This window comes from Salvelinus fontinalis, chromosome 7, assembly GCF_029448725.1.
Source record: "Salvelinus fontinalis isolate EN_2023a chromosome 7, ASM2944872v1, whole genome shotgun sequence".
Lineage (NCBI taxonomy): Eukaryota > Metazoa > Chordata > Actinopteri > Salmoniformes > Salmonidae > Salvelinus > Salvelinus fontinalis.
In genome coordinates, this window is record NC_074671.1 from 30414002 (window position 1) to 30433237 (window position 19236).

Sequence of the window (19236 nt, forward strand, 5' to 3'; positions counted from 1 at the left end):
TAGTATTATATAACACACACAGGACTCACATTTAATTTATTCATTCTGAGCAGCACATCTGTCCAGGGAGGAGACATCAGTTGAACGGTTTTAAACGTGGCAGTATTTTAGTCCTCGTCATGTCTGGCAGTGACTTGGTTTTAAACGTGGCAGTATTTTAGTTCTCGTCATGTTTGGCAGTGACTTGGTTTTAAACGTGGCAGTATTTTAGTTCTCGTCATGTTTGGCAGTGACTTGGTTTTAAACGTGGCAGTATTTTAGTTCTCGTCATGTTTGGCAGTGACTTGGTTTTAAACGTGGCAGTATTTTAGTCCTCGTCATGTTTGGCAGTGACTTGGTTTTAAACGTGCCAGTATTTCAGTCCTCGTCATGTCTGGCAGTGACTTGGTTTTAAACGTGGCAGTATTTTAGTACATTTTAGTACTACAGCCCACACTCCTATGCAAAGACGAATTGTTGGTCAATATTTTGTTTATCAATACATGGTTGTGTTTCTATCCCCTGCCGGCCCTGAAATGAATGACGTCGCACTCCTAATCCTATCGCACAGCAATACTGTAGTCTATACTGTCGTGTACTGTCAAGGCTACTGGTCTATTTACTTTCGAGCATGCTTAGCTATTGAATGAGCGATTGATAAATGGTATCCAACTATTTGTTGTGTAGCGGGAATCATTTAGACTAGTTATGTCAGAAAATGAGAGACATGTCCTGCAATGTGATTATGATTTAAAAGTAAAATAAACATATTAGACGACATGCTGCTATGCGATCTCCTTACCAACGGCAAATGCATCTGTTTTATCATTAGGCCAAGTTTAAAAAATGTATTAGCCTACCATTATTATAATTCCCGTGCATCAAACACCTCGCATTTCTCCAAAACGAACAATAACCCTCGGCCTATTTGCTTGCAATACAGTTGACCAACCTTCTAGAAGTTGTGCGCACACAGGGTTTGAGATGTGGGTGGAGATACGCACACTTTCTTGTTCGTCATGGATAAATACCAACCTGTGCAGGAAAACTTGCGCACGCAAGGTTTAGAGTATTTTCTGCCGCGCATGCACCTTTGATAAAAGAGACCCAGATCCGGCATAGACATCCTGTGTCAAGTCAAGGTACCAGCGCTGGAGGATAGATATAAGATATATAAGAAAACGCTCTCGTCTTCAAGGGACATCTCAAACAAAACTCTAAATGATAGAATAGGGCTAAATCAAATCAAACTTGAAATGCAATTAAATAGAGTTTGATTTGATTTAGTCCTATTCTTTAACTTTGATTTTTGGATTGAGATGGAGACTGAATCCAACATGGCAATGATTAATTTGTAGACAAACTGGAATTAAAGCCAGACTAAGTATATGGCACAGATGGAACTATCCAAGCAGAAGATGCATCCCCTTCAAATGTTGATATTTGGTTGCACTGACAACCAATCACAACTCAATATCACTAAATATCATCACATTTGAAATCAACCAGAGCTTATAACCCTAAATTGTCAATAAAAAAAAATCTGAGTTGAATTTAAACAATAGCTTTTGATGACTTTGCAAATGCTATAGAGTCTGAAATAGTATCATTGGTGATATGCAGTGTGAGTGATTTAATTTACTCTGTTAAACCTACCCATTAGAATGACTTCAATAGCAACAGTGGATCTATTTCGTTTTTAAGTGGAGATCTCTTTACAATCATTCTCACAATAGCACATTGGTCATTTATTATTTACTTTCATTTATTCAGTGGAGCCCAATTGAGACCAGTGTCCCATTTGTAATGGTGCCCTGAGGACCAAAATTCCATAAACACAACAGAAAGATCAAAACTACAAGACAGCTATAAATACATTACATCAGGTTATTACAACAAGTTATACTAGTCAATTGAAACAATTGCACACTTCCATAAACTAATTTAACAACATAGTTTTAACATGCCCTATCGGCACCAGGTAATCCAGGTGTCATTGGTTTTGTAAGGTATTCCAATACTGTGGTGCGTTAAAACTATTTACCAGTAGGTAGTGTCAAATATCATAGCTAAGCAGGGCTTGGTTGAAACCCTGGATGGGAGACCAAAGGGTAGCTGTAGATAGATCAATTCTCCAGTAGGAGGTGCTGCCCAGCCTATTGTTTTATATTTTATAGTAGGCTTATGTGTCTATGTTGAATTTTGGTTACCATGAAGACATAATCCTGTGGTTGAAATTTCACCCTCAAATCCAATGTATTTCCCACGTAGATTCCACGCCACAATACGTTGACAAAATACACGCCTAGTGGGTTTTAACCAGATCCTTATGGTCGAAAAGTAGTGCACTATACAGGAAATAGGTTGCTATTTGGGATGCAGCCTGAATGTACAGACTCCCATTTTAGGTGGAGATATATATATATATATATATATATATATATATATATATTAATCTTTCTTTATCTCCTGTCCCTTATAGTTTATTGATCTTTGGAAAAGACTGATTATGTCAGGCAGTCAAGTGAAATGAAGAATGCATCTGTTTGAGTGGGCTTGAAATTGGGAGTGGAAACGGGTGCGGAATTATCATCCCCAAAATGTTATTACGTGCCCCTGTAATTCTGACTGGGGAGAGGGAGATGTAATATCCCTGAAACAAAAGCAATTTGAGAGGAACTCGGTGCACAAACCCTGAATTCACAATGACTTCTCAACGTCTCACAGGACAATTTTTCTCTTGACTTCTAATCCGAGCTAATCAGCTCCATCTCAGCCAGTGAGAACTCAATCATGTCCTCATACATCCTCTGACTTTGAGAAAAAAACAGATGGATCTGGAATTTGGACTGTCCTTAGTGTGGTATTAGCATGGCAACGTCATCCTTGTTTTAGGCATTCAAGGTGGACTGATGTCTAGGGGCAGGATTGAGGATGGATCTTTCGGCTGTCCCATTTTGACAGGGCTTATTAGTAAGAGTAATGCCCACTGTCAGGATGCCACCTCTGCCCCCAACTGATTGCATCTACCTGGCACTGCAGGATGAGCTGTTACTTTGGGCTTCTTTCTCTTGGTTTGGGGAGGAGGGTAAACATGTCATGCCTGCCGGAAACAGACATATTATGAGCTCTGAGTCTGTCGGGCACTGTCTGGGTAAAAGGGTGAGAGAACCATGTGAGAGAACAGTCATTGTACTGTAGATTTACTTCTGTAGACCTGTGACAAGCTATGACAGACATTGTCAATCACCCATACAGACAGATTTAGTTCTTTCTGAGATTTTTCTGGCACCCCCGTTGCGGTCCCTGCAAAAGCCTCTGGTTGTTTTAGCATGACCCATTCAGCTTTTATATATAGCTCAGTCGTTTGTTGTTTCCCAGCATGGCGTGGACAACCCTAAAATGAAACATCATGCCCAGCAGAGTAAAAATAAAATGTCTGTAGAGTGGAGCGGTACTTTAAAGAAATTAGGGGGAAACAGCGCCAATGGCCATTATTAATGATTTTGTTTTGTTGACGAAGCAGAGGTGGGGGTCGCCGGGGGGAGTGTGGCGCATCGGGCCCAAAGAAATTGGGGTACATATGCTTCTGCTCTATTGCAAATGATGTCAGAGGGGGAAAAAAATACAGTGTTCGTTGTTTGCAGTAACGTCGTTGTTGTTGTAACTTCGCAAATGGACAAGGCAGTTTCACCATTAAGGATTCTAGCTTTAAAGCCTTGAGATACTGTCACCAATCAATACCAGTCACCAAAACAGTGTGCAAAGGGTAAACTCAGACCTTCACACAATCTATCCGCACCTTCTCATCTGGGGAAGAATCGGTCTGAACGAGCTCTGGAGCGATATAATTAGAGCTTCTGTGTTGGACCAGGAAGAGTAATGAGACATACTGTAAGGCAGATCATTGTCTGTGTTTGCTGGGGGAAAATAGGTTGCTGTATAAATAGGTTGTTAAGAGGTTGTTGTTGGTCCAAGGTGAGATGCTAATGGGACAAAATACACCTGTTGCCTGGGCTTATGGTGAGGTTCTCTGTGATGACTGATCCATGGTAACATGCAACCCCATTCTCCATCCTCCATCCTCCATCAATAACAGTTGGTACCTAACTGACTGGTATCTGTTCCTTCTCACACTTGTACAATTTGACAGGGACTTACAGTATAGCCTGCTCTAAGTCTGTTTCCTTGCTGCCATGGAAACAGCGTAGGCCTATGGTGAAGCTGTTTGGATTGGATGCCATTTTTAGCCTGTGTTTGTGTTATACTTGCCGTATATGACAAGACATCACTTGGCAAGTTGCAAGTGCTCTCTCCTGTTGACTGTCTCGTTTACATTCGGCTTCGCAGAGAGATTTCATTAATAGAAACCCATGAAAAGAGAGCTGGTATTGATTTTAAAACACATTAATGATGCAACAGGGTATTATTTACGAGCCTCACACCCATCTCCATCACACACTCTCTGTGAGTACACACTCACACTTGCCAACGTCTGAATTAAAAAGCAGCAAACAAGAGGTCCATGCCAAAGAGGGAGTTGTGCTCGGGGCATCGTTATACTTCAGAAGCAATGGAATCCTTCCCTGTGCTAAACCTTTGCCGTTGAAGAAAAAAACACTCCTCAAGACCTCAAGCTTTGAATAATACACCTTCTCTGTATGACTCCTCGCAGTGGTGACTCAAATACATCTGCTTACCTACATGTAAGCAGTACACAGTAATGCACATTGCTATGGTACCCCCATTCACTAGGAATTGTAGAGAGTCTATATATATATCAAAAAAATACCTTGGAGAAGGAGAGTTTCTATAACACACAATCACTCCGAAGGCTCAGGGGATGCATTCCAAATGGATTTCCTATTCCTTATATATTGCGCTACTTTTGACCAGAGAATAGGGTGCCATTTGGAATGTAGCCTTTGAGTGGTTCTCGTTTGGTCTCCTGATTAGGATCCAAGCTCTGACGAAGGGTCTCCTAGATGAGGGAGAGAGAGGGAGAGAGTATACGCTATCTCAGCCTTAATCTGATGCAGTCTGTGATGAAGAGGCCCATCTGTGTCATATGCGGCTGCCTAGCGCCTGATTAGTTTGGGCTTATCATTATACAACATGGCTTAGGGAGAGACAAAGAAGTCACAAAGTCAGGGTCTCTATATGCAGTCCATTCAGTCAGCGGGAATTTGAATCAATGTGCAACATAAAATTCCACCACACTGAGGGCTCGATTTTAACAAACCAGTAGCGCCACAGGTTCTGAAATATTTGCGCTATTTTCACAACCAGAATTATGGGTGCAGTAGCTTGCAGTGGCGTGAAAGGGCTGTGTTTTGATGAATAAATACGTTTGTAGGTATGTCGAGGCTTGACCCCTCACTGGCCAAACAGAACGTGCTCCATGGCTAAATACTGTATGTGGTTGCTTCAAGTTGTGTATTTTATGTATTGAGTTGTCATCAACTCCAATTTGAATGTTAGTCTGTTATAGCCGTGTGGAAATAACAAGTATTGAAGCCATGTAATTACTTAGAACCATGTGGACTGAAAACATGTTCAATATATCTAGCAAATGTGGGATAGGCCTATATTTTGTTACGTTGTTTCTGTAGGATATTTAAACATAGCATTCACTCTGATATAGGCCTACTGTAAAATGTGTTATGTCTGAGTGTAACGGTTCTCCTCTTCCTCCAAAGAGGAGGAGCATGGATTGAACCAAGACGCAGCGTGATACTTAGACATGATATTTATTTAGACACGACAAAACAACAAAGACAAAAAACGAACTATACTTGATTAACTACAAAACAACAAACGACGTAGACGCACCTGAACATAAGAACTTACATATAACGAAGAACGCATGAACCAGGAACAGACTACATAAACCGAAAAAAACAAACAAACAGACAACAGTCCTGTGTGGCGCAATGACATACACAGACACAGGAGACAACCACCCACAACAAGCAGTGTGAAAACACCTACCTTAATATGACTCTCAATTAGAGGAAACGCCAAACACCTGCCTCTAATTGAGAGCCATACCAGGCAACCCTTAAACAAACATAGAAACAGAAAACATAGACTGCCCACCCAAACTCACGTCCTGACCAACTAACACATACAAAACTAACAGAAAACAGGTCAGGAACGTGACACTGAGCCATGGATGCGCCAAACATTGTCTATAAGCAAGATTAAATTCACTATTGATAAGACCTAAAAAGACAGTGAATAATTCTAATCAAATTCTAATAAATGAAGCAACAACTTGTTTTAAGTAGGCTATGTCAAAATACAGTTAAAGGCACCATAATTGCTCCCTGTCAGCATATTAGGCCTAAACTCTTAGAAAAAAAGGTATTTCAGTTTTTATATGACGAAATTGCAAACTAACATGCGTTTGACATTTTTGCCTCCTTAGGAGAGGAATAGAGCCCTAAAGACTAAGACTGTCTCATAGTTTAATGAGCCAGTCAGGGGCTTACTGATTCATTCGATTTCATACAGAATCAGTTTGTGACAAACAGAGCCAGTCAGTCTTATACAGGGTTTTATATTGCGGGCAGTTTCTCTGTCTCTACTGGCATACTGATTTTTCAGGATTATGCAGTCGCCAAGGTCCTCGACTTTTGTCATGAAGTGTCAGCCTTGACTGGAGCTGCTTCTTTAATTAATGTGCATTTTGGAGAGTCTGCTCTGCCTACATCATCATTATGATAATGGAGATGTAGGCTACATGAAGTGCAAACAATCTCTCTCTCTCTCTCTCTCTCTCTCTCTCTCTCTCTCTCTCTCTCTCTCTCTCTCTCTCTCTCTCTCTCTCTCTCTCTCTCTCTCTCTCTCTCTCTCAGAAACACACACACACCCTCTCCTTGTCCTTGAGACTTTCCGAACAAGAATCCGTGGAGAGAGAAAGAAGAGAAGGTGATTGCAGGTTTTCGTCATCTGAAAGACTTTATTATAGCCATCAGTGGAAATCTATTTAGAGGGAATGGCATGTTCTGTACCCCTAAATGGAAACCAATATGTCCGCTCTCCCCAGGTAGCTGCTCGCTAGGCATACGTGGTAGATTCTATAGATAAAACCAGCGCACCTTGAACACCTGACTGTTTCTCAGTCTGCATCTATGATCCTTTCAGTTCCACATCCTTTCTTACTCCTCCTTTTTGTTTTGAGCACTCAGTGACATGGCTGTCTTCCTATTATTCATAATCACATCCTCTATTATAGCTCCATAAGAACTCTTTGGGCCGATTGCGGCTTGCAGGGCCTCTCCAGTCTCTATAAGTGGCAGTGGTTGCATGCTCCGCTGCTTCCCCTCCTGTTTCTCAGATGCTGACGCTTTCTGGATCTCCGATTCATCTTCGGATGAATTGTCATCAGCTGCATCTTTCTAAGTGAGCCTTTCTGAATGAGTGTGATTGAGTCTCAAAGAACACTCTGCTGCTTTTAAGTCATTACATTCTAGAAAGCCTTTGGCCTGCAAAAGGCTTCCCCTTAAGTTTAGCTGTGGTTATTTCGAATTGATGGGCCGGGGGAGTGAGTCGGGGCAGAGAGTGATGATTCTAGTCCTCTCGTTTACAGACAACCTCTGGGACGAGGCCACTACTCACTCTCCCAGGGAAGACCACGCTCCTGGTCGCCTGGCTTACGAACCCACTCTCTTTCCTGTAGCTTCTCATGTTGTTTCTATCAGACGGGCTTTGGGCCAACTCGTGGATCTTCATTTGTGACCCCCTGCTGTTAAATCACAGTAGCCAGAGTGAGGTAGTGGTCTTCTCAGTGTGAGTGTCTCAGTAGGAAAGCATTGACACTAATTACTCGGGCAGGAAATATCAACAGGTAACTGACTGCATAGGCTACTCATATTCACTCGCTCATCATCCCAAATGGCATCATATTCTTTTTAACCAGGGCCCCTAGGGTGCCATTTGGGACACAGGATAAAATGTGTCCACTATCTCAGCACCCCCCCCCCCCGAAGTATTATATTTGATTGATTTTGGTGTTACAGAAATATTGTGTCTGAGACTATCCTAACCTCTCCATGCCCATGTGGCAGTGCAGTGATTGGTCAAAAAAGTATTCCACAGAGATAGAGATTGGCTGCTTTTATAGGTTGAATAATTTGTTTCCATACCAGGCTCCATAATAATTTGACCTTTTCTGCTAGATATCTAAACATTCAGTAATGCCTTTATCAAGCTCTGTTTATCCTCTTAAGCATCCAGATAGTAATTATGCTGGAAATCAACAATGCCAAATGTGCTACAATGGGGATAGTTTTGTTGTTTATTTTTGTCTCACCTTACAGTATTTTTTCTGCAATTATTTGATCTGCTCACGGAAGCCTTCAGAATATCAGTTGAATGTGGACACATGAAAAAAGAAAAAGGCTTTATACCTTTGCCAGATGCTGTCACCCCTCCCCAATCAGAAACAGTTTGGGGAGGGGAGGTATTTTTCCAACATAATTTATTAGCAATACAAAACTAGATGATTACTCTAAGGCCATTCATTTGATACATTTCAAAAGAGACTAATAGACTCACCTGTGTATACAGTATGCCTTTATTCAATTTAAACCAATTTATCATCGTAATTATACCTCTATTTGACATAATGTGAGTAAAATGTCATAGGCCTACTCTACTGAATACAGTATGGAAAAGTTGCGTCAAAGGGCTACCCATTGAGCCACCCTTGTTTCTAGGAAACCACACACAACGTAAATCATTTGACCAAATATTTAGGAAGAGGTCAACATTTCAAGGAGTCTGTGAAGTAGGAAAAAGTGGTAAGCAAATTATGTCCGAAAAACTGATTTTCACCAAGTCAAATGAACGTATTGTGTCAGAGGTTTTATGATGCTTGTATCTAAACCAAAGTAGGTCATTTTAAAATTATTCTATACATCAATTGGGGTCTCTATAAGTTTCAATATGAGGTCGTCATGAAAGTGCATCCTTGTAGTTGTGTGGGCTAATATAGTCAAAATGTTTGCCTTGGGTTATGTTGATCCAATGGTTGAGCCAATGGCCATGGGGTAAGTTGAGCCAATGGTTGAAGTGTTTTCTCCCCAGGCGTAATGCAAGGCATTATCGCTGGGATATGAGGTAACAACAGGTTTGGCCTATGTTGAAAGTGTTTAAAAAAGCACAAAGTGTTTGTTAGGTGTTAAACCTGTTAAAATATGTTTAAAACTATTAAAATACCCCCAAAATAGATTGTGTTGAGTCCTGTTTGGGAAATAAAGATAGACATGGTTTTAAAAAGGTGGTGGTAGTATTTAATTTAGTATAGAAATGTGCAGGCGGCTTAACTTACCCCATACAAGATATATTTTCAAAACTGTAATGTTTACATGAATTCTGATTATTTACAGGAATACACAACATCCTGAAATATATGTAGATATCTTTGTTAGAAATAATACTATAATTCCATTGACAGAGTGATGCTGAATGTAAACAATAGCTCAACTTACCCCACTCTCCCCCAATTAATTCTTCTTCTTCCCTTTGAAAATGAGATGAAAGGAAGAGGATAACACATTGTACACTTAAGCAATAAGGCACGGGGGGGTGTGGTATATGGCCAACAAGGGCTGTTCTTAGGCACAACGCAAAGCCCTTAGCCGGGGTATATTGGCCATATACCACAAACCTCAGAGATGCCTTACTGCTATTATAAACTGGCTACCAACATAATTAGAGCAGTAAAAATACATGTTTTGTCATACCTATGGAATACGGTCTGATACACCACGGCTGTCAGCAAGTCAGCATTCAGGGCTCGAACCACCCAGTTTATAAATCCTTTTGAGGAATGGTGGGAACAGACTCAAAGTCACTGCTCAATATTACATTTGATTAAACTGTATATTCTGGAGGTGCTGCATCTCTCCTCCATCCCCCGTCGAAACCTATAGCCAATTCTACATTCATACCAGTTCAACATTTGTTATACACTGAGCTCTCTGCCTTTACATCCATCCGAGATATGCACATGACTATGGATATCTGAGCCCGCTAAACAGGGAATTAATGATTTAGGCCTATAATGGTTACTTCTCACACCTTTGCCTTCATAATATACACTGTATATATATGTTTTTTTACCCCCTTTTTTCCCCCCCAATTTCGTGGTATCCAATTGGTAGTAGTTACAGTCTTGTCTCACCGCTGCAACTCCCGTACGGACTTGGGAGAAGCGATGGTCGAGAGCTGTGCGTCCTCCGAAACACAACCGCACTGCTTGACACAATGCCCATCCAACCAGCCGCACCAATGTGTCGGAGGAAACACTGTACACCTGGCAACCTGGTCAGCGTGCACCATGCCCGGCCCGCCACAGGAGTCGCTAGTGCGCGACGAGACAAGGATTTCCCTGCCGACCAAACTCTCCTTAACCCGGACGACGCTGGGCCAATTGTGCGTGGCCTCATGGGCCTCCCGGTCGCAGCTGGCTGCAACAGAGCCTGGACACGAACCCAGAATCTCTGGTGGCACAGCCTTAGACCACTGCACCAACTGGGAGGCTGCCTTCTTACATTTTAATCATTGCTGGATGTGTGAAATTGCTGCCTCTAAACCTACCATCAAATGTTGGCAAGGTGGTCCTCCCTAAAGTAACTTTAATGTGTCTCAATGGTCCCCTTTAATGCAGTAGGTTTTCTATTCAAAACTTGACTTGTCTGTCTTCATGATCTAATGATAGATCAGTTAGGGAGGAACTGCATTTACAGTCCTGTACCTCCTCTTTATATTACCTTCCTCTCTCTGTCTCATCCAAGGAACACCCTTAAAGGGAAAGTTCACCCAAATTACTAAATCACAATGTTGCTAGCGTTTGGAGACAGTGTCCAGGTAAACAAAGCAAGGTATGGATTGCTGTCTTACCTTGTCCATAGACTGCTTACAGGGTCATTTGGGTGAACTATCCCTTTAAGACAGTACAGGTAGTTTATTTAACAGAACATTTATGCTTGACTGGCACGTCAAACCAAGAGATTAAGGGGAAGCAATGTCAATGGAGGCCAGCTACATGAAATATCAATGACTGTTTCCCCATTTAATTCACTGGTTAATTATGGATTAACTTCAGTCCTGCTTTTATTCTGTAGTTATTCTGACCTAGGAGAGCCACTGTCTTTGCTTCCCATCTCTCCTGGTCTGGATGAGTTGATTGATCTGGAAATACAGGCCTATTTTCTGTCCAGAATGGCACCCTGTTCACTATGTGGTGCACTACATTTGATCAGGGCCTATACTGTAGGTCCTTACCAGGCTTTGGTCAAAAGTAGTGCACTATATAGGGAATGGGGTGCTGTTTAGGAACCAACACAGCACCCAGAGGTCAGGAGAAAGTCAGTGTTATTGTGGATATTTATCATCTGTATATTTCCTCTTGGCCTCTGTTTGTGGAGATTTTCATACTGGTCTGTATAGGTATCAGCTGTTCGAGGGTTGATTCATTAATTTAATATACTGAGCTCAACACCCCGGGGGATTATGATGAGGCTATAGGAACAGTAACATTGAAATAGAATTACTATTTCATGAATTACATTTCGATGAGCAGAGACAGGCCTTCAAATCGGGTTTCCTCAAGATGGCACCTGAGGTAATGTTCTTGTAAGTTCATGTACTGTAGGAAACTTAATCACAATTTACACTGAAATGTACAGTGAAGGGTGGATGGGAAAACATATTGAGACCATTACAAGTCGAAATGATTGTACAGGTGTTTGCTGTGGTTAGGCTTTCTGTGAACTGTGATGACAGGAAACAGGAACATTTTATAATGTAAATAAAACAATGTCATGTGGAAAATCACATGATTTCACATGTGAAATTCTACATTTGTAAACGTGTTTCTGGAACACTTAACATGTGACATTTCACACGCGAAAATGTATTTTTAGAACACTTTGCAAATTATGTGTTTCTGAAAAAATGTTACGTGAAATGTCACTTGGAAAACGTGTTCTTGGAACACCACGTGAAATCATGTTTTCACATGTGCTTACATGTTGTCACATGTGTAGTGTGTCACAAACCTCACATAAGATCATGTGATCTCAGGTTTACACATGATCATAAGTGAAGTTTGGGTAAAACGATTATCACATGTTGCTTTACATGTTGTCACATGTTGTCACATAAATCCCATGTGATCACATGATATCACGTGAAACATGTGAAATTCATGTGGGTTTCACAAAAGCGTGAGGACCATGTTAGGATGTCTGTAAGATGTTTTCAAGACTCTATCAGTCGTCAGGACATCACATGATGTTCCCAGATGTTCCAAAAATCATCCCAAACCATTAAAAGTTAAACATTTAATGATATTGGGGTTTTTAAAGGAAGTGGTACGCTAATCAGCTAAAATATGACTCCACCTGGGATTTGAACTCAAAAACATCTGGATTTTAGGTGCACTGAGCTTTCTGCTACACCACAAAATCTGTAACATTCTCAAGTCCTCTACACATTCTGTACCTATAATACATCTCTGCACTTGGGTAAAAGAGTGCCACCTATTCTCATAATTGATTTCATTTACTTATTTCAGCAATTTGAGGGGTTTTCTGTATAGTTGTAAAATGTTGGCGGGGCATATTATTCTGTTTGAATATTCCTCCCGAATTCCTATGATAAATATTATAATTCAATCTTGAGCGTATTTCTAACAAAGCTGAGAGGTACTTTGAAGTCCGAAGTGTAGGAATACAGGTGTAATCAGTTATTCACACAGACATGGTGTCGTAGCAGGAAGATTTGGATAACACCTTATAAATAAACATACACAATGTAGTCAAATATGTACATTGATAACAATGTACAGTTGAAGTCGGAAGTTTACATACACCTTAGCCAAATACATTTAAACTCAGTTTTTCACAATTCCTGACATTTAATCCTAGTAAAAATTCCCTGTTTTAGGTCAGTTAGCGTCACCACTTTATTTTAAGAATGTGAAATGTCAGAATAATAGTGGAGAGAATGACTTATTTCAGCTTGAATTTCTTTCATCACATTCCCAGTGGGTCAGAAGTTTACATACACGCAATTGGTATTTGGTAGCATTGCCTTTAAATTGTTTAACCTGGGTCAAATGTTTTGGGTAGCCTTCCACAAGCTTCCCACAATAAGTTGGGTGAATTTTGGCCCATTCCTCCTGACAAAGCTGGTGTAACTGAGTCAGGTTTCAAGGCCTCCTTGCACCCACATGCTTTTTCAGTTCTGCCCACAAATTTTCTATAGGGTTGAGGTCAGGGATTTGTGATGGCCACTCCAATACCTAGACTTTGTTGTCCTTAAGCCATTTTGCCACAACTTTGGAAGTATGCTTGGGGTCATTGTCCTTTTGGAAGACCCATTTGCGACCAAGCTTTAAAACTGTAGCGGAACCCCTCGACAACATCCGCTGAAAAGGCAGAGCGCGAAATTCAAAAATATTTCTTAGAAATATTTCACTTTCATACATTCACAAGTGCAATACACCAAATTAAAGCTTAAATTCTTGTTAATCTACCCATCGTGTCCAATTTCAAAAAGTCTTTACAGCGAAAGCACACTGTAATAGCTGTCGCTCTCCTCATCCTCAGATGAGGTGAGGAGAGAAGGATCTTCAGACCAATATGCGGAGTCAGGGAAATAAGCCATTTTTATTACAAATACGACGTAGACTAAACAAAACAAAACACTTTCAAAACTTACAAAATAACAAAACGACGTTGACGCAACCTGAACATAAACTTACATAGACAAACGTAAACTCACGAACAGGAACGTACATCGAAACATATGAACAGCCAAACAGCTCCGAAAGTGAATACATCGAACACAACGACGAAAGACATCACAGGAGACAATCACCCACAAACAAACAGTGAGAATGCCCTACCTAAATATGACTCTTGATTAGAGGAAAATGCAAACCACCTGCCTCTAATCAAGAGCCATACCAGGCAAACCGAAACCAACATAGAAACAGATAACATAGACTGCCCACCCAAAACACATGCCCTGACCATAAACACATAAAAACTAACATAAATAGGTCAGGACTGTTACAGTACCCCCCCCCCCAAGGTGCGAACGCCGGGCGCACCAGCACAAAGTCCAGGGGAGGGTCCGGGTGGGCAGTTGACCACGGTGGTGGTTCCGGTTCAGGACGCTGTCCCCGCACCACCATAGTCACTCCCCTCTTCTTTCTACCCCTTCTAATGCCCACCCTAACACTACCTTCCCCTAAATAAACAGCTAGCACCGGGACAAGGGGTAGCACCGGGACAAGGGGCAGCACCAGAACAAGGGGCAGCACCAGGATAAGGACCATCACTGGAATAAGGGGCAGCACCGGGACAAGGGGCAGCACCGGGACAAGGGGCAGCACCGGGACAAGGGGCAACACCGGGACAAGGGGCAACACCGGGACAAGGGGCAGATCCCGGCTGAAGGACTCTGGCAGGTCCTGTTTGGACGGCTCTGGCAGGTCCATGACGGCTCTCGACGCTCATGGCAGACTGACGGCTCTCTACGCTCATGGCAGGCTGACGGCTCTCGACGCTCATGGCAGACTGACGGCTCTCTACACTCATGGCAGGCTGACGGCTCTCGACGCTCATGGCAGGCTGACAGCTCTCGACGCTCATGGCAGGCTGACGGCTCTCGACGCTCATGGCAGGCTGACGGCTCTCGACGCTCATGGCTCTCTGACGGCTCTGGCTGCTCATGGCTCTCTGACGGCTCTGGCTGCTCATGGCTCTCTGACGGCTCTGGCTGCTCATGGCTCTCTGACGGCTCTGGCTGCTCATGGCTCTCTGGCGGCTCTGGCAGATCCTGTCTGGTTGGCGGCTCTGGCAGATCCTGTCTGGTTGGCGGCTCTGGCAGATCCTGTCTGGTTGGCGGCTCTGGCAGATCCTGTCTGGTTGGCGGCTCTGGCAGATCCTGTCTGGCGGGCGGCTCTAGCGGCTCCTGTCTGGCTGATGGCTCTGTAGGCTCATGGCAGACGGGCGGCTTTGCAGGCTCCTGGCAGACGGATGGCTCAGATGGCGCTGGGGAGACGGATGGCTCAGATGGCGCTGGGGAGACGGATGGCTCAGATGGCGCTGGGGAGACGGATGGCTCAGATGGCGCTGGGGAGACGGATGGCTCAGATGGCGCTGGGGAGACGGATGGCTCTGGCCGGATACGGCGCACTGTAGACCTGGTGCGTGGTGCCGGAACTGGAGGCACCGGGCTAATGATAAGCACCTTCCTACTAGTGCGTGGAGCAGGGACAGGGCACACTGAACTCTCAAAGCGTACTCTATACCTGGTGCGTGGTACCGGCACTGGTGGCACCTGGCTGAGGGCACGCACCTCAGGACTAGTACGGGGAGAAGTGACAGTGTGTACAGGACTTAGGAGACGCACAGGTGGCTTAGTGCGTGGGGCCGGAACTGGAGGCACTGAACTGGATACACGCACTATAGGGAGAGTGCGTGGAGGAGGAACAGGGCTCTGGAAATGCACTGGTAGCCTAGTGCGTAGTGTAGGCACTGTAGGTACTAGGCTGGGGCGGGGAGGTGGCGCCGGAAATACCGGACCGTGCAGGCGTACTGGCTCTCTTGAGCATTGAGCCTGCCCAACCTTACCTGGTTGAATGCTCCCGGTCGCCCGCCCAGTACGGGGAGGTGGAATAACCCGCACCGGGCTGTGTAGGCGAACCGGGGAAACCCTGCGTAAGGCAGGTGCCATGTATGCCGGCCCGAGGAGACGCACTGGAGACCAGACGCGTTGAGCCGGCCTCATGACACCTGGCTCAATGCCCAATCTAGCCCTACCAGTGCGGGGAGGTGGAATAACCCGCACTGGGCTATGCACACGTACAGGAGACACCGTGCGCTCTACTGCGTAACACGGTGTCTGCCCGTACTCCCGCTCTCCACGGTTAGCCTGGGAAGTGGGCGCAGGTCTCCTACCTGCCCTTAGCCCACTACCCTTTAGCCCCCCCCCCAAGACATTTTTGGGAGTTACTCACGGGCTTTTCGGGCTTCCGTGCAAGACGTGTCCCCTCATAATTCCGGTTCCTCTCTCCGGTAGCCTCCGCTCTCCTCAGTGCCTCCAGCTGTTCCCATGGGAGGCGATCTCTACCCGCTAGGATCTCCTCCCATGTGTAGACACCCTTTCCATCCAGAACATCGTCCCATGTCCATTGCTCCTTCTTCTGTCCCTTACTCCGTTTATTTTTCCCATACCGCTTGGTCACATTTTGTTGGTGGGTGATTCTGTTATAGCTGTCGCTCTCCTCATCCTCAGATGAGGTGAGGAGAGAAGGATCTTCAGACCAATATGCGGAGTCAGGGAAATAAGCCATTTTTATTACAAATACGACGTAGACTAAACAAAACAAAACACTTTCAAAACTTACAAAATAACAAAACGACGTTGACGCAACCTGAACATAAACTTACATAGACAAACGTAAACTCACGAACAGGAACGTACATCGAAACATATGAACAGCCAAACAGCTCCGAAAGTGAATACATCGAACACAACGACGAAAGACATCACAGGAGACAATCACCCACAAACAAACAGTGAGAATGCCCTACCTAAATATGACTCTTGATTAGAGGAAAATGCAAACCACCTGCCTCTAATCAAGAGCCATACCAGGCAAACCGAAACCAACATAGAAACAGATAACATAGACTGCCCACCCAAAACACATGCCCTGACCATAAACACATAAAAACTAACATAAATAGGTCAGGACTGTTACACACACCATATGATTATTTTAGGTCAGAGCCTAGTCACAAAAAACATACAGCCATTTTCCAGCCAAAGAGAGGAGTTACAAAAAGCAGAAATAGAGATACAATTAATCACTAACCTTTGATGATCTTCATCAGATGGCACTCATATGACTTCATGTTACACAATACATGTACGTTTTGTTCAATAAAGTTCATATTTATATCCAAAAATCTCAGTTTACATTGGCGAGTTGTGTTCAGTAATGTTGTGCCTCGAAAACATCCGGCGAATTTGCAGAGAGCCACATCAATTTACAGAAATACTCATCATAAACTTTGATAAAAGATACAAGTGTTATGCACAGAATTAAAGATATACTTCTCCTTAATGCAACCGCTGTGTCAGATTTCAAAAAAGCTTTATCTAAAAAGCACACCATGCAATAATCTGAGTACAGCGCTCAGACCCAAAAACAAGCAATACAGATACCCGCCATGTTGTGGAGTCAACTTAAGTCAGAAATAGCATTATAAATATTCACTTACCTTTGATGATCTTCCTCAGAATGCACTCCCAGGAATCCCAGTTCCACAATAAATGTTTGTTTTGTTCGATAAACTCCATAATTTATGTCCAAATACCTCCTTTTCGTTCGCGCGTTTAGTTCACAAATCCAAATACAAGAGGCAAGTCCAGGCGAAAGTTCAGACGAAAAGTCCAAAAAGTTATATTACAGTTCGTAGAAACATGTCAAACGATGTATAGAATCAATCTTAGGATGTTTTTATCATAACTCTTCAATAATATTCCAACCGGACAATTCCTTTGTCTTTAGAAAGGAAAAGGAACAGAGCTCGCTCTCACGGCCACACTCATGACTGAGCTCATGGCATTCTGCCAGACCCCTGACTCAAACAGCTCTTATTCTCTCCCCCTTCACAGTAGAAGCTTGTAACAAGGTTCTAAAGACTGTTGACATCTAGTGGAGGCCTTAGGAAGTGATATATGACCCCATTTACACTATATCTTGGAAAGGCAATGAGTTGAAAAACTACAAACCTCAGATTTCCCACTTCCTGGTTGGATTTTTCTAAGGTTTTCGCCTGCTATATGAGTTCTGTTATGTTCACAGACATCATTCAAACAGTTTTAGAAACTTCAGAGTGTTTTCTATCCAATTCCACTAATCGTATGCATATATTAGCTTCTGGGCCTGAGTAGCAGGCAGTTTACTCTGGGCACACTTTTCATCCAAACGTGAAAAGGCTGCCCCCTATCCCAAACAGGTTCTTCCTGACTGATGTCTTGAGATGTTGCTTCAATATATCCACATACTTTTCTATTTCCTATTTTGTGAAATGCACCAGTCCCTCCTGCAGCAATGCACCCCCACAACATGATGCTGCCACCCCCGTGCTTCACGGTTGGGATGGTGTTCTTTGGCTTGCAAACATCCCCCTTTTTCCTCCAAACATAACGATGATCAATATGGCCAAACAGTTCTGTTTTTGTTTCATCAGACCAGAGGACATTTCTCCAAAAAGTATGATCTTTGTCCCCATGTGCTGTTGCAAACCGTAGTCTGTCTTTTTTATGGCGGTTTTAGAGCAGTGGCTTCTTCCTTGCTGAGCGGCCTTTCAGGTTATGTCGATATAGGACTTGTTTTACTGTGGATATAGATAATTTTGTACCTGTGTCCTCCAGCATCTTCACAAGGTCCTTTGCTGTTGTTCTGGGATTGATTTGCACTTTTCGCTCCAAAGTACGTTCATCTCTAGGAGACAGAACGTGTCTCCTTCCTGAGCGGTATGATGCCTGCGTGGTCCCATGGTGTTTATACTTGCGTACTATTGTTAGTACAGTTGAAAGTGGTACCTTCAGGCATTTGGAAATTGATCCCAAGGATGAACCAGGCTTGTGGAGGTTTACAATTTATTTTCTGAGGTCTTGACTGATTTCTTTTGATTTTCCCATGATGTCAAGCAAAGAGGCACTGAGTTTGAAGGTAGGCCTTGAAATACATCCACAGGTACACCTCCAATTGACTCAAAGGATGTCAATTAGCCTATCAGAAGCTTCTAAATCCATGACATACTTTTCTGGAGTTTTCCAAGCTATTTAAAGGCACAGTCAACTTAGTGTGCGTACACTTCTGACCCACTGGAATTGTGATACAGTGAATTATAAGTGAAATAATCTGTCATTAAACAATTGTTGGAAAAATTACTTGTGTCATGCACAAAGTAGATGTCCTAACCGACTTGCCAAAACTATAGTTTGTTAACAAGAAATTTGTGGAGTGGTTGAAAAACGAGTTTTAATGACTCCAACCTAAGTGTATAAACTTCCAACTTCAACTGTATGTTGAAAGCACTGTGTGTATCCTAACAACTAATTGCAGGGCATCACCTGTTTCATCCACGTGAAATATCATCACATGTGAAGTGTTCCAAAAACACAGTATTTAATTTGGGAAATTAATTTGGG